Below are 13,521 nucleotides of genomic sequence, written 5' to 3'. Positions count from 1 at the left end.
TCTTATCATATCCTTTTTCTAGAAACATGAAGAAACAGTGAAGCTCTTTCTGACCTTCTCCATCAGCACAAAACAAGTGTGCTCTCTTTTTTTTGCATGATGCCTTAATAATGCTCACTCTTTTACCATATCTGCATGGTGTGGTTCCTCAACTGTTTCCTCTGTAGTTTCTACATGTGAGGAAATAACCCTTGTTATTGAAAGTTTCACTCTTCATCTATCTTTTGTCCATCACTGTTGTCAGCTTTAAGTAGTGCTCTCCACTTGTTAGCTCCTTTTAATCTCTATCCCTAACCTAAACTAACCTCTTTCTTTCTTCATATCCTGATTATTCCACCTCCTCCTTCAAATCAGGTGTCAAAAACACACTTCGAGCCAGCCAGGAGTCGAACCTAGAATCTTCTGATCCGTAGTCAGACGCGTTATCCATTGCGCCACTGGCCCTGTGAATAAACAGGTCATGCATTTAAATCAGAAACAACCTAGATTGAGACTGGTTAAAGCAAGAGTTTGTACAAGAGTTTGCTTTTAGCCTTTGACTGGCTTCTTTTCCTTCCTTAGATAGAGATTGAAATGTTACAGTATCCCTTGCAAAATGCTATCCTTTGACTAAACAACTTCTTTTTTGTATCTGAGGCCTTTATTTGTTTGTGCAAGCATCTTTTCTATGAAGTTAAGCAAAGAATAATCTTATTCTGTAAGTAAAAGGATCTGAATGTGTATTAAGCTCCTGATATGAACATAAAATCAAATTGGTTCAAATAAATTATGTGCGGAGGGAAAAGAAACACAAATGGGTTCGAACTTGGCCAGAGATTTGGAGTTGTTGTACGTTCTCCCATTTGAGTGCAGAACCCCTCTGGGAGCTCTGGTTCCTCCCACCATCAATAACACCGTAGGTTAATAATCCTGTTCCGATCAAGGCACTCACTTATATATAGATTTATATAAACTCACTCTATACATGGAGAGAGTTTCCTTAATGGATCAATAAAGCTTTCATTCTCTTCCTTATTATTTGTACATTTACAGACCCCCAAACATCATGTTCTTATATACAGACATAAGAGTGTGAAGTTTTTTTAATTATCTTTTTATAGCCCCAAATAAAAGAAACTCATCACTGCGAGTTCTATGAGATGACACGAGTTGGTCATTAAAATATTGCCATACGGTTGCTGGTGTTAGCAATAGTTTAATAAAAATAACCACGTGCTGGCAGATATGTGTATTCTTTGGTTTTATGTTGTAGATAAAACACAGAGGGGAAGGGAAATAAATGAGCGCACAGATGGTAAACAAACTGCTACAGGTAATATACAGTGCACGGGCATAATTGTGATTTATTCCAAAGCATAAAAACACGTGTTCTTTTTAAATACTGTACGTCCTAAAAAGAACACTAGCTAACGCCGCCAGACGTATTCATCAAAAAAGAGCTTTTGGAAATAGCTCCTAGTTAAACAACCTTGCCCCTGCAGTTTAAATGGCACTGTTATGCCTTGCCCACTAATTCAGTGACTTGGCCTGCAGTCATGGGATTAAAAGAGATAAGCACTGGTGTGAATATTCCATTGCTTAGAATGGAGGCCTCCCATTTATCACCCAGTGAGACCAGTGAATAATACATGGGCTTGTCCAGCCCGTGCACAGTAAAACAAGGGCACTTGTGGTAAAAAAGTATTGCCCTTGTCTAACCAGTTAGGCCTCCCCGAGGCTCATTCCGACAGGTCTATTTGGAACAGTCTTGTTTGACCTCTCCCTATGTCTTCCCTTGGAGCCATGCGTGTAGCCGATCAATCACTTGATAATACACACACTGCTCTGTTCATTTCTATACATGTACACACATACGCTTTTTTTCCCTTCTTGTCATTGGCCTTCCCAACCAGTGTGACCAGCACATTAAGGCAGTATCGGATCCACTTCCTATCAAATGTGATACGTGCAGCTCTGAAACACCAATGTCTGGTATGCATGCAAGGCAATATCAATAAAGCCCCACATCACTGCTTCAGCATGCATGGTCTTCCTCAGCGGTGTGGCATTGATCACACTAGAATGACTCTGATTGCAGTGCGCTCCTCAGTGAGGAGACGGGAGTCATGAATCCAAATGTTTCAGCAGGTGTCTGCATGTAACATTGGCGCCCAGCTGTGGTGTTTTTCCGCATGGTTTGGGCCAACATACGCATAGGTCTGAGTATTCACTGATCTTCAACTATGTGTGTGTGTGTGTGTGTGTGTAGGGGGGGGTGTCAATGGAGAAGCCCCTTAACCATTGGGGACTACGCAACAACACAGCCACCATTAACGATCTGCTTTCATATTGTGTGGAAAACCTTCTCATAGACTGGTGCACCAGGTACTGGTGAGATGATTAAGTGCTAAAGCTGCATTTTCTCCTCTGAGCAGGCAGCCTCGAGGCCAGAGAGGCTGCATGATTACCTCTGTGTGCTACATTACATTGACATGATGGAGAATACTCTCCTGGGGCCTGAAATAATGTAAAAGGAAAGTGGGAGAGAGGGGGGGAAAAAGCCCATCCCAGCCTTTTCTGCCAGGACCTAAGAATTTTCTCCATGCAAGTCGGATTTGCTGATAGATCCACCCATGCCACTGCCTTACTGCTGATGACAGACAGAGTATTCACACATGGGCGCATGGCAGTACACACCAGGGAGCCCCGCCTAATCTGTTATCGCTCATAGACCCTCCTACAGGGTGACTAGAGCCTCCAGGACACTCAGGCTCTGCCTAATTCATAGACCGAGTGCAACCATGCTGTGGATGCACAGTCTGTGAAGATGATCACAGGAGGGCGATTTAGAAGGAGAAAAAAAAAGAGGCTAGTCAAATTGGACGAAATGTGTGGAGTGCGTGTTTTTTCCCTTAACTAATTAGCAGGAGGCTAAAAAAAGCCAAATTTTAAAAAACCAAATCCATCAGCCGGACAAGTGGAACAAATGAGTCGACCTCACAGCGGGAGGCAGCATAGCCTTATTTGTTTGCTTTTCCAACTTGAAGGGCAGACAATGCACGGTCACCCAGGAGCAGCCCATTGAAACCGTCCCCAAAGTTGGAGCAGCGCAAACCTCGGCTGCCTACTAGGCCCCGTGGCTTTTGGCAACTAGATCAGAATGCTTTTGATCCGGCGTTATTAGCTCCGTTACATTTCCGCCGCAGCAGCAACACACGCACACAAAAAAAGACCTATCCTTCTAGGGCTCGTCTCTGCTAAACTGAGGATTTTCTTTCCATCTTATAGCTATGAAAGATGAAAGCATGAATGGTTAATATCACCACAGGATAAGGCTGCCCACTGTGTTTGCAACAGACTGGATAATATTCAGGCAGCTTCCAAAAGACTTTGATATTTGTACAATCTGATCTCTCCTCAAATGAACTCAATTTTGAGGAATTCAGTGTCTATGTTGTTTTGAATTATATAAAATACTTCTCTTGGACCTTTAAACTCTGTGCTGCAAATAAAGTAGACCAAACAATCTTCAGCCAAACAAGAGAAAAGTCTGACATTTTGTGGAATTAAGCATATTTGCTTTATTGTTGACAGTTGAAAAAGACTGATACCAGACTGATTTCTGTCTGCAAAACAAGGTATTAGAAGAAAGTACAGAGACTGGGAACAAAATGAAACAAGTTATCTCTCATAGCTATATACCATACTGAAGCTTAAGTGTAAAAAATCTAATAACACTAAGAATAATAACAACAATAATACTTTCTTAGTCCAGGACCAAGTGGAAACACAGCCTCATTCAACTTGAGGATTCACAGATTTTAATGCTTAAGGGAAATACATTGTCTGATGCATAACCTGCTCAAAACTGGTATATGGCGCTTGAGTTGATTTGACCAAGGACTGCATATAGTAAATAGATCCACCAGCCAGTTTAATACATTACTTGTTCAAATGCTCATTAGAATAACTATCTAATCAGGAAATCACATGGTAGAAACTCAGTGCATTTAGGCATGTAGACATGATCTAAATGACCTGCTGAAGTTCAAACTAAAGTGAGTTTAAACATAGCAGTGGTTGATGGTGCCAGATGGGTCTTAGTATTTCATAAAACTGCTGATCTAGTGGGATGTGGGATTCCCCCACACAACCATCTCTGGTGTTTACAGAAAATGTTCCAACAAAGAGAAACGATCCACCGGCAGTTCTCTGGGTGAAAGTGCCTACTTGATGCCAGAGGTCAGAAGAGAATGACCAAAATGACTGCTTTGAGTAAAACAACAATAACTTAAATAACCACTCATTACAACCAACAAACAACATGAAAGCATGGATCCATCCATCAACAGTTCAGGCCAGTGGTGGTGTACATTTTTGGCACATTTTGAGCCCCTTGGTACCATCATTCAAACACCACAGCCTACCCAAGTATTGTTGCTGTCTATCTCCATCACTTTATGATCACAATGTACCCATCTTCTGATGGCTGCTTCCAGCGGGCACCATGCCATCAACCTCAAATCATCTCAAACTAGTTTCTTAAAGATGATAATTAGTTCATTGCACTCAAATGGCCTCCAGAGTCACAGATCTTAATCCAATAGAAAACCTTTCTGGGAGATTCACAGCATGGATGTGCAGCCAAAAAATCTTCAATAACCGTGTGCCATTATCATTTAACTATGGCCCAAAGTCTCTGAGGATTATTTCCAGCACCTTGTTGAATCCATGCAATGAGGAATTAAGGAAGTTCTGAATGCAAAACTGGGTCCAATCCAGTACTAGCTACATGTAATTAACAAAGTGGTTGGTGAGTGTAAAGACACAGTGATTGCTCCTAAACCTTGAGCTGAGCATTTTGTATTTTCTAACTGTTATGAAGGCGCTATGGACTTAACTGAACAAACGAGGCTCATGCAACTTCTCAATTGCACGGTAGTCCTACTGCACACCCTGCTGGGCACCAAAATTAAGAAAATGTAGTGAAAAACATTTAAAATTAGCGTCTGATTAGGGCATTAGGAAAATATTTACTGCTGACCATTAAATTGAATGCTGCATTGGCTTCATTTTGTCAGATAAAGAGGCTACGTATATCATTTATATACAGTCTATGTTTGGGACGCTAAAGTGTTACCAACAGTCATCTTCTACTGCATTACTGTGCTATAATAAAAGGTCTGAAATGAAACCTAGAAAACATCTAAGCTAGAAGTTACACCGCTAAACAACAACCATTAACAAAGATCTCTGTCAGCACTTTGAGTTGCTATAGTGGGATTGTTTGGAAATTAAGGTGCTTTTGGGGAAACTCAGACCATCTGCTCATCAGCTACTCAGGTGGGGATTGCTGAGAAAGAAAGTCTGAGAAAAAGAGGAAGAAAGGGACTTTATAAAGATGGAGACGGACCTCCAACTCTGTATTTACAGCAGCCTCCCATTGTGCTCCTATTTGTCTCCTCCTGAGTGGCGTGGTGGGGGAGCCCATGGCCCTTCACAACATCTGCAGGCATTTTCCACTGCAGGCCTCCAGAGGGATATAATAACCCATTACCTCCATTTCTGACAAAAACACACATTTAAACTGCAATTACACCCCCTGCCTCATCTTCCTCATGCATTCCATCTTGTCTCCTTTTTGTTTGTTCTGCAATTTAATCCTCCCCAAATTGTTGACAAATTCTATAGACACTCGCTAACATGATTAACTGCTGATATAATAAACTCAGATATGTGCATTTACCTCACTTAGAACCAGCAGATAGTTGATAAGCATGAGACAGAAAAAACAGTTGTAACCCTGTGTATTCCCTTGAAACACCTCCTTTACTGTCATTTGCTGGGCATAATCTGTGCCGTGTTGTAAATGCACACTATAATAATATAGTGTGCATTGTTAAGAGTGCTGTTACCAGAAAATGCGGCACAAGATGGGGAGAAAGTCGAAAGAGTAGCGGGTGAACAGTTTCAATGTATCCAAAAAGGACATCTATGGGCGGGCGGTGGAGGTAATCAGAAACGAGAGCTATCATCAAATAACTGCAAACCCAGGAAGCCTTTTTCCTCTGATTCAACAGTAGCCGGGCCCAATTTCACAAGCTGCACTGTGGCTGAATGGAAAGAAATTGGAAAAAAAATGTGAAATCGATTGCTAAGATTGCAGTTGTACTTTTATTTGTCTCCTCTTCTGTCATTTTACAGTGTTACGCAGCATTAGGGTGCATTTCCAGCCTGCACAGCACTGATGACGGCACTGGAACAAAGTCCTACCTACCAATCATAAGCTGTATGAAAAGAATGCTCGGAGGTTAATCCATGCAGGAGTACTGTTAACTAGTGTTTAATAATGTCGGTTTTGACTGTATGGTTTCTGTGTAGAACTATTTTTATCAAAAAAATTATACACATCAAAGGTCTGATATCAAAATCACATCCACAGTGGATGTGAATAATGATTCAGGTCAGCAGTTTTGGTTTGTAATGAAACAACTGTAAGATTCATGTGTTTCCCCTTCTTTTAAATTCCCTGAATATTTGATTTGTACTGCATGGCAAATATAGAGCAATCTTACCTACACGCCACCCATGGAAATTCTCAAAGTTAAGCTAAGAGACGGCAGCTCACCTTCTCATTGCTCAATTTCAGGGATGATCGAAAATGTGTGACTGTACAAACACTCTGCATTGCCTAGAAAATGCTAAACTCTCTGGAAAACAAATTCAGTTTTAATGCTAAACGTTACAACTGAAAGAGAAAGACGCTACACTCAAACTTTACTTGGTACATCTGTTCAACTGCTCTTTAACACAAATGTCTAATAGCAACAGTTCAGTGCATTTAGATATGTAGACAAAATCAAGATGACATGCTGGAATTCAGCCGAGCATCAGAATGGGAAAGAACGGTGATTTAAGTGGCTTTGAACAGGGTTTACAAGAGAAAATATTCAGTGAGCATTGAGCATCCGCTGTCTGTGTGAAACTGCCCTGTTGAGGTCAGAGATCAGAACAACAACCTTAATTCAAATACTTTTTACAACCATGCAATCCAGAATGCACAATAGGCTGAACCTTCAATCAGATCGGCTACAGCAGCAGAAGACCGCACCAGGTGCTGCCCTTGTCAGCTGTGGCTGGAATTTGCATGTGGCCACAAAAACCAGACCATGAAGGAGTGGAGAAACAAGGCCTGGTCTAAGTGTTGTTGCTGACCATATCCATTCCATTATGGCCACAGTGTACAATCTTCTGGTGGCTGCTTCTACCAGGATAACACACCATGTCACAACGGTAAAGTCATCTGAAACTGGTTTCTTCAGCATCGCCATCAGTTCACTGGACTCAAATTCCAATAGAGGATCGATCAATGCGATGTAGTGGAAAAAAAGATTCAAAACATGCGTGTGTGGCAGACTACTCTACTGTAACTGTGTGATGCTATCATGTCATCATGGACTAAAATCTCTGAGAATGTTTAGAGGAACCTGATTGAATGAATGCCATGATGGTTTAAAGCAGTTCTGAAGGCAAAAAGGGATCAAACCCAGTGATGTCATCATTAACGTGTCAAGTCTTCTTCTTCTAAGAGGGCCTTTAGCATCCGTGCCATGTTTTACAGTTAGTTTCCAAAATAATTTCTGTTAGTCAACAACATTAATTATCATTTAATTGCAGGTTAACTGCAGGTTCATAAATTACCAGTTTGTCATTTATTAACAGAATCATGAAAATATGAAAAAAGTTGTAAATAAAATAAAATAAAATAAGTTGGCAAGGCCAACAGTGATAGGAGTACTAACACAGTACTTCCATATAAGCCAACACTTCATATAAGCTGAAGTGTCAGCTTATATGGAAATGCTGAGTGAAGCTATAGTATCACTTAAAGTTGCTTAAATGATAGCAAAACGTATCGAAGAGAGGTTTTTGGGGTCTTTTTATTCAAAGGTTAAAACCAGAGAATGGAAGGATTTGAAATGTCACTTCCCACAGACTGGAGGTTAATTATTTGCTTTAATTAACTGATACAATTTCTGTTGAACTTTCAGCAATAATCATAAAAGAGAGATTTTCTTATAAATTTACTAGTAAAGGTTACTTTCAACTCCTCCCTTGCCACAACCGGTCGTTCTGATGTTTGATTTGTCAGCATTTTGCACTGGCACAACTCCAAATAGGATTTGTATCTCTGACTGGAATCAAACCAGTGACTGTTCGCTTGTGTTAACCACTACGCTATTGGGGGCGTAAATCCATTCATAAAAGCAGTAGTGATTAAAAGACAGTATGTCAATTATGGGGATTACATGGCAATCACAGTTTTCAGTACAGAGTAATTACTCTATTTCTTTTGAGGTTGCAGGTGCTGTCACATGAATGCCAAATGACCCACTGCAGCAAAGTCCCATCTCAGCTCAGACAGACAGCAAATTATCAACTGCCACGGCCACCCAGGGCTTTGCCTCATTATTGCTGACAGCATGAGAAGAGCATGAAAGATGTAATCAACATAATAATAGAGAGTGCAATGAAATAGTCAAGTTTGACTTTATTTGCAGGAGAAAAATGGTTGTTTCCCCAAGAACATATTTATTTTGGTTTATGTTAACACAGCACCCTTAGCCATAAATCAGTAAGTAATGCCACAGTATCGATCTGAACCCTTTAACACAATGTCGGAATTAAAAGGCTTAAAAATTGGCCAACATTATAAATTAATAGAGACTTAAATCTCAGCGTGAGGCTGAACGTTTGTTTTATTTTCTGCCATCAAGCCTCATTTATCTGATTAAAAAATGAGGTGAAAAGTGGGTGGGGGGTGGTGGTGTGTGTGTGTGTGTGTGTGTGTGTGTGTGTGTGTGTGTGTGTGTGTGTGTGTGTGTGTGTGTGTGTGGGGTGAATACAAACAGAGAAGGATAGGATTGTGGCAACAAATATACCCATCTTTCTCATAGAAAATCACTATTTTAAAGTGATTTAATAATAAAAAACATGCCAATTAGACAACAAAAGTATAGATAAACACATATTAAATAAAATTCAAGTGTAAATATACATATATATATATATATATATATATATATATATATATATATATATATATATATATATATATATATATGTATATATATATATATATATATATATATATATATGTATATATATATATGTATATATATATATGTATATATATATATATATATATATATATATATATATATATATATATATATATATATATATATATATATATATATATATATATATATATATATATATAAACTTGCTATGGCACGAAGACATTTTTCATCTACTGTCATTGCTAATCAAACCTTCACCTGGTTTTTCAAGGATAAGCGTAAACATGCCAGACTGAATTAAAACTCAATTTACCCCACTTTAAAAACATCAACCACAGTACACATAGTTTGCCAAGCCATTCAAGCAACACAGTCCTGTTGCTCTAACACGTGTGTCCTGCAGAAATGAAGCGCTGCGATAAGGCTCGTTTGATGTGTTAAACTGAGAAATGTGAATTTCAATAAGGAGATATTATTTGGATGAAAGCAGAACAAATGTATTACAGGTATACGAACGAGGAGAACTGAACTATTTTGATAGCGATAGGTGAAGGGCTCCCCTGGAGTCTAGCCACTGATGCTGGTGAAGAAGAGAAAGCAGATGTCTGACGGAGACTGTGATTGTGATCCTCTCTACAACCTGAATGAGGTGGAGATGGGAAGGAGGGGCGAACTGAAAAAAAAGGGACACAGACAGAACAGGCTGATAGACGACTGGACAAGAGTAGTAAGAAAGTGAAAAGGGCCTTCTTTCCCTCAATGTTAAGCTCAATGACCACATCTAAAAGAAGACAATGTACAGAATCTGACAATGACAATGTATTTTTCAATGTGTCAAAGTGCTTGAAATGTATGTCTTGAACTCAAGTGGCATTCAGATGTGAATGTGTACTGCATGCAGACTAGGAAATGGTAAGATAACCTATCCATGAATCTGTATGTAGTTTTCTTCCAGCCTTTCACAGCCTTTCAGCACTCAAAGTTATAGGAGTGAAGATGAGATGGAGAGTGGGAACAAAGTACATGTGACCATGTGTGAGCAGGAAATGTCAAAGGGTAAAAATGGGTCAGCGAGTGGGGGGTGCGATGAGAGCAGGCTGCTGAGGTATGGGTTTGTGTGTCTGGCCTTAGAGCAATGAGAGGTGGACCCACTGAAGGACCTTCTGCTCTCAGAAAGCAAATGAAAAGAAAGTAAAATGAGCAAAGATGTAGCTTTTAGTTAGTGGTTGAGTGTTGGGAGAGTCCTGCCTGCACCTCAGGGTGTAGGGGAGCAGCCTTCATTAGCTGGTTGGATGTCTACAGGGCAGTGGTGGTGTTTTTTGGAGGAGATGAAGCTCATGAACCTCAACCTAACAATTACCTGCTCCCAAGGTGTGATGTAGTAACTGACCGACAGCACAACATTTCCACTGTTTCACATACAGTTAGCTTTCCTGCAAGTTCTTCAGCACCTGGCAACCACGAAGGACATGCTCAAAAAAATAGCTGGAGAACATTTTCAGGACAGATAAAGATCTTGAAGAAGTTCCTAGAGCATCATTTACAAGGTGTTGGGACTCTGCAGTTACTGACTGAGTGCGGTGTATGAGGACAACTGTGGCAATAACCTGAAGCCATTTCATCATCATGCTTTTGTGACATCGTGAGCACCTGTTTCTCTGACCCGGCAGCCATGTTTCTTGGCTATTTAAATACATGAGAAATACTGAGTACTGAGCTCTAAACTGTGCTTAGAACACGTACACACAGTAACAAGAATGGTCGGCATCATTTCACTGAGGCCAAGAGACAGCACATAAGGCAAAGGCAGGTTAACCATAAATAGAAGTCATTATTTTAGAAGGTTTCACACATGGAAGCATATGGCCTTGGCGTGAACCAGGGATTTCACAGAGGATACAATCAGTCTTTGGCTCAATCCAGGCCAGCAGCAGGAGCACCTTCCCAAAATTGGTAAAATAAGATAATTTAACATGAATGTTAACTTACGTACAGAGGTAGCAAAAGTACAAATATTTGTCACTTCAGTAAAGTATAGACACTGAAATGTACTCGAATGTAAAAGTAAAAAGTAGCTCTTTGAGGACGTTTCTACCAGGTGTTTTTCTCTGCAAAGCAGACTAAACCTTGTGTCATATTAATAAAATAATATTAATACATGGGAAGTATTTCAACTAAAATTCTAATTCTAATGAATCAAATCAATGTATGCTGAACATAAGCAGAGAAAAACCAAGAGAATTTTTTAAAAATGCATTGAACAGAAAAATTTGTACAGTCACAGGTTAAAGTGAGTCAGCAGGTTCCTAAGATTGGCATTGTGAGCGCCTGTACAGTTTGTGTACAGGCTGTGACTTGTGATGCTGACTTATGTTGTTGCTGCTCTGAGATTCACTGCTTTTGTCAATTTAACCAGACATAAAAATATGTTATGTTGCCGCAGCTACCAGCAGTATCAAGCTGGTATAATCAGCATCATCGCCTTAAATTTAATTGGATTTCTGCTACTCTTGGATAAGGTACACTTCACTTTGTTTTGCAAGATATTTCACAATATGAAATAGAAATCCAGCAGCACATCAGGTATAGATCCAACATCCAAAAAATGGCACATTACAGAAGCTTTAACCTTCTAGACTATCAAATGTCACTGAGCAGTCTTACCCTTTAATAACAATCTCTTCTTCTTCTCCTGTCGTGTCTTTCTTTCAACCCCATCTCCATCTGTGAGTGAAGTTACAGCAACTATACATTTAGTTAGAAACTGCACAGAAAGACAGTTTGTGTGTGTTTTTTATATTTGTTTACCTGTTTGAAATCTGCATTTGAAATCAATGAAAGATTATTCGTATCACAAAGTAGAATTTGCAATCAATTTTTGACTTTTAAATATCCTTTACGTATCCCGGTAAGAGGAAAAAGAGGGCAGCAGAAATGGCAACAAATATAAGATAAGATAAGATAAGATAACCTTTATTAGTCCCACACGTGGGAAATTTGTTTAACATCACAGCTCTATAAACATATTTTAAGTGGCCACAAAGGACTGGATTAGATTGATTAAGTATCAAACACAGAGTAGGTGCTATGCTGCAGATCATAAGGGAACTTGCAAAACAGGACATTTCTTTATTTTATAGTTACCATATCACAAATCCTGATAACTGGTGATAGATACACCAGAAATTGTCTTCTGTGTGTTATTGTTCCCTCTGTTCAGATTCAAATCAACTTGAAGGTGTGCAGTGACATGAAATAATAACTGCCCACAAATGTCTTTAACCTACAGTAATAAACAAGTAATGAAAATGTAAGGAGTAGAAAGGAGATATTTGTCTAAAAACGAAGGAAGTAAAAAAGCTGGTCAGAAACAAACCTTATGTTAAGTACAGATACTGCTCTGTACAGTAACAAAGTATTTGTTACTGATAATGTATTTTACATAGGGTTGCATGTGAGGTGCAAGGGATTATCTACTAACAAAGTCGTGTGGCCCCCATCACTGACATGCAATTTAACAGCAGATTTACTATTTATTAAGACAATAAAGGTAATGCAACACTGGATTGTAGGGTGTTTCATTGGTGTTTAGACTTTTCCCCCAAGATATTGAAGTACTAGAAACAGATCATATGTCTAGAATTAGGCATGCAGTCACAATGAATGTTGATTAACCTTCAAAATATACGCTGTCACGCTGATTTGAACATTTGCCTCCTATGGCATATGTTACTACAAGATCTGCATTGGAACATAACATAAATGTGTCCATCCTGCTGGCTAAATGCAAGGATGCCACAATCCACAAAACATCTTGGTTATGGCTCTTAACATGTGTCACCACATGGTTGTCAAGAATGTGGAGTCTTTTGCCTACACTTGTTATAGTAAAATGCATTATTATCTTTGCTATTTAAAAATATATTTTCCAGCAATATTAATCTATGTCGATATAATATAATTGATGCGTACAATATTTTTATATGGCATGCAATGTTTTTTCTTATTATATTACACTGAAAAAATACTCATCTATTTTTTCAGCGTTCATGTTGCACTATTTATATAAAGTCTAAATAGCTTTCATTTCAGCGCTATAAATCAATAACAGCACTCTTCTGCAAACCAAAAAAGCATGTTGTACATTGTAGAATAAGACGCTACTGTAATGTGTTTATCCCCATGTGCAGTTAGCCTTTTGCCTGCAGGTGAACTTATGTCTACCTCCACTGTTCCCACCAATATATGAAAACAACCTCTGCTTTGGATGCACCTGTTTAGATACTGCTGATTTGACTTCTTTTGGTTGGCTCTAACCGAGTGCCCTGTGTGTAATTTATCCATGCAGTATTAACTTTTTCCTATTTCAGAAAAAAGGAAAATGATTGGCTCTGAGATCCGTTCTCCTCTTGCGATTGGCTGTTCCTTGTTTCCGGGGCTCCGCTCTGCACTCATTTGA

General features: G+C 39.2%; 1 non-coding gene across 1 annotated transcript; it reads right to left on the bottom strand.

Annotated features, from left to right (window-relative positions):
• Nucleotides 1–371: 371 nt before the first annotated feature.
• Nucleotides 372–444, bottom strand: trnar-acg (transfer RNA arginine (anticodon ACG)). The gene has a single exon. It is a non-coding gene; the product is annotated as a tRNA-Arg (tRNA).
• Between the last annotated feature and the right edge of the window lie 13,077 nt (nucleotides 445–13,521).

The sequence above is a fragment of the Rhamphochromis longiceps genome, linkage group LG5 (assembly GCF_057381845.1).
Source record: "Rhamphochromis longiceps isolate RC_006_pf linkage group LG5, R_longiceps_female_GT1.1, whole genome shotgun sequence".
Classification (NCBI taxonomy): Eukaryota; Metazoa; Chordata; class Actinopteri; order Cichliformes; family Cichlidae; genus Rhamphochromis; species Rhamphochromis longiceps.
The sequence above is the reverse complement of the archived record's forward strand: the minus strand, read 5'-3'. Positions and strand labels throughout refer to the sequence as shown.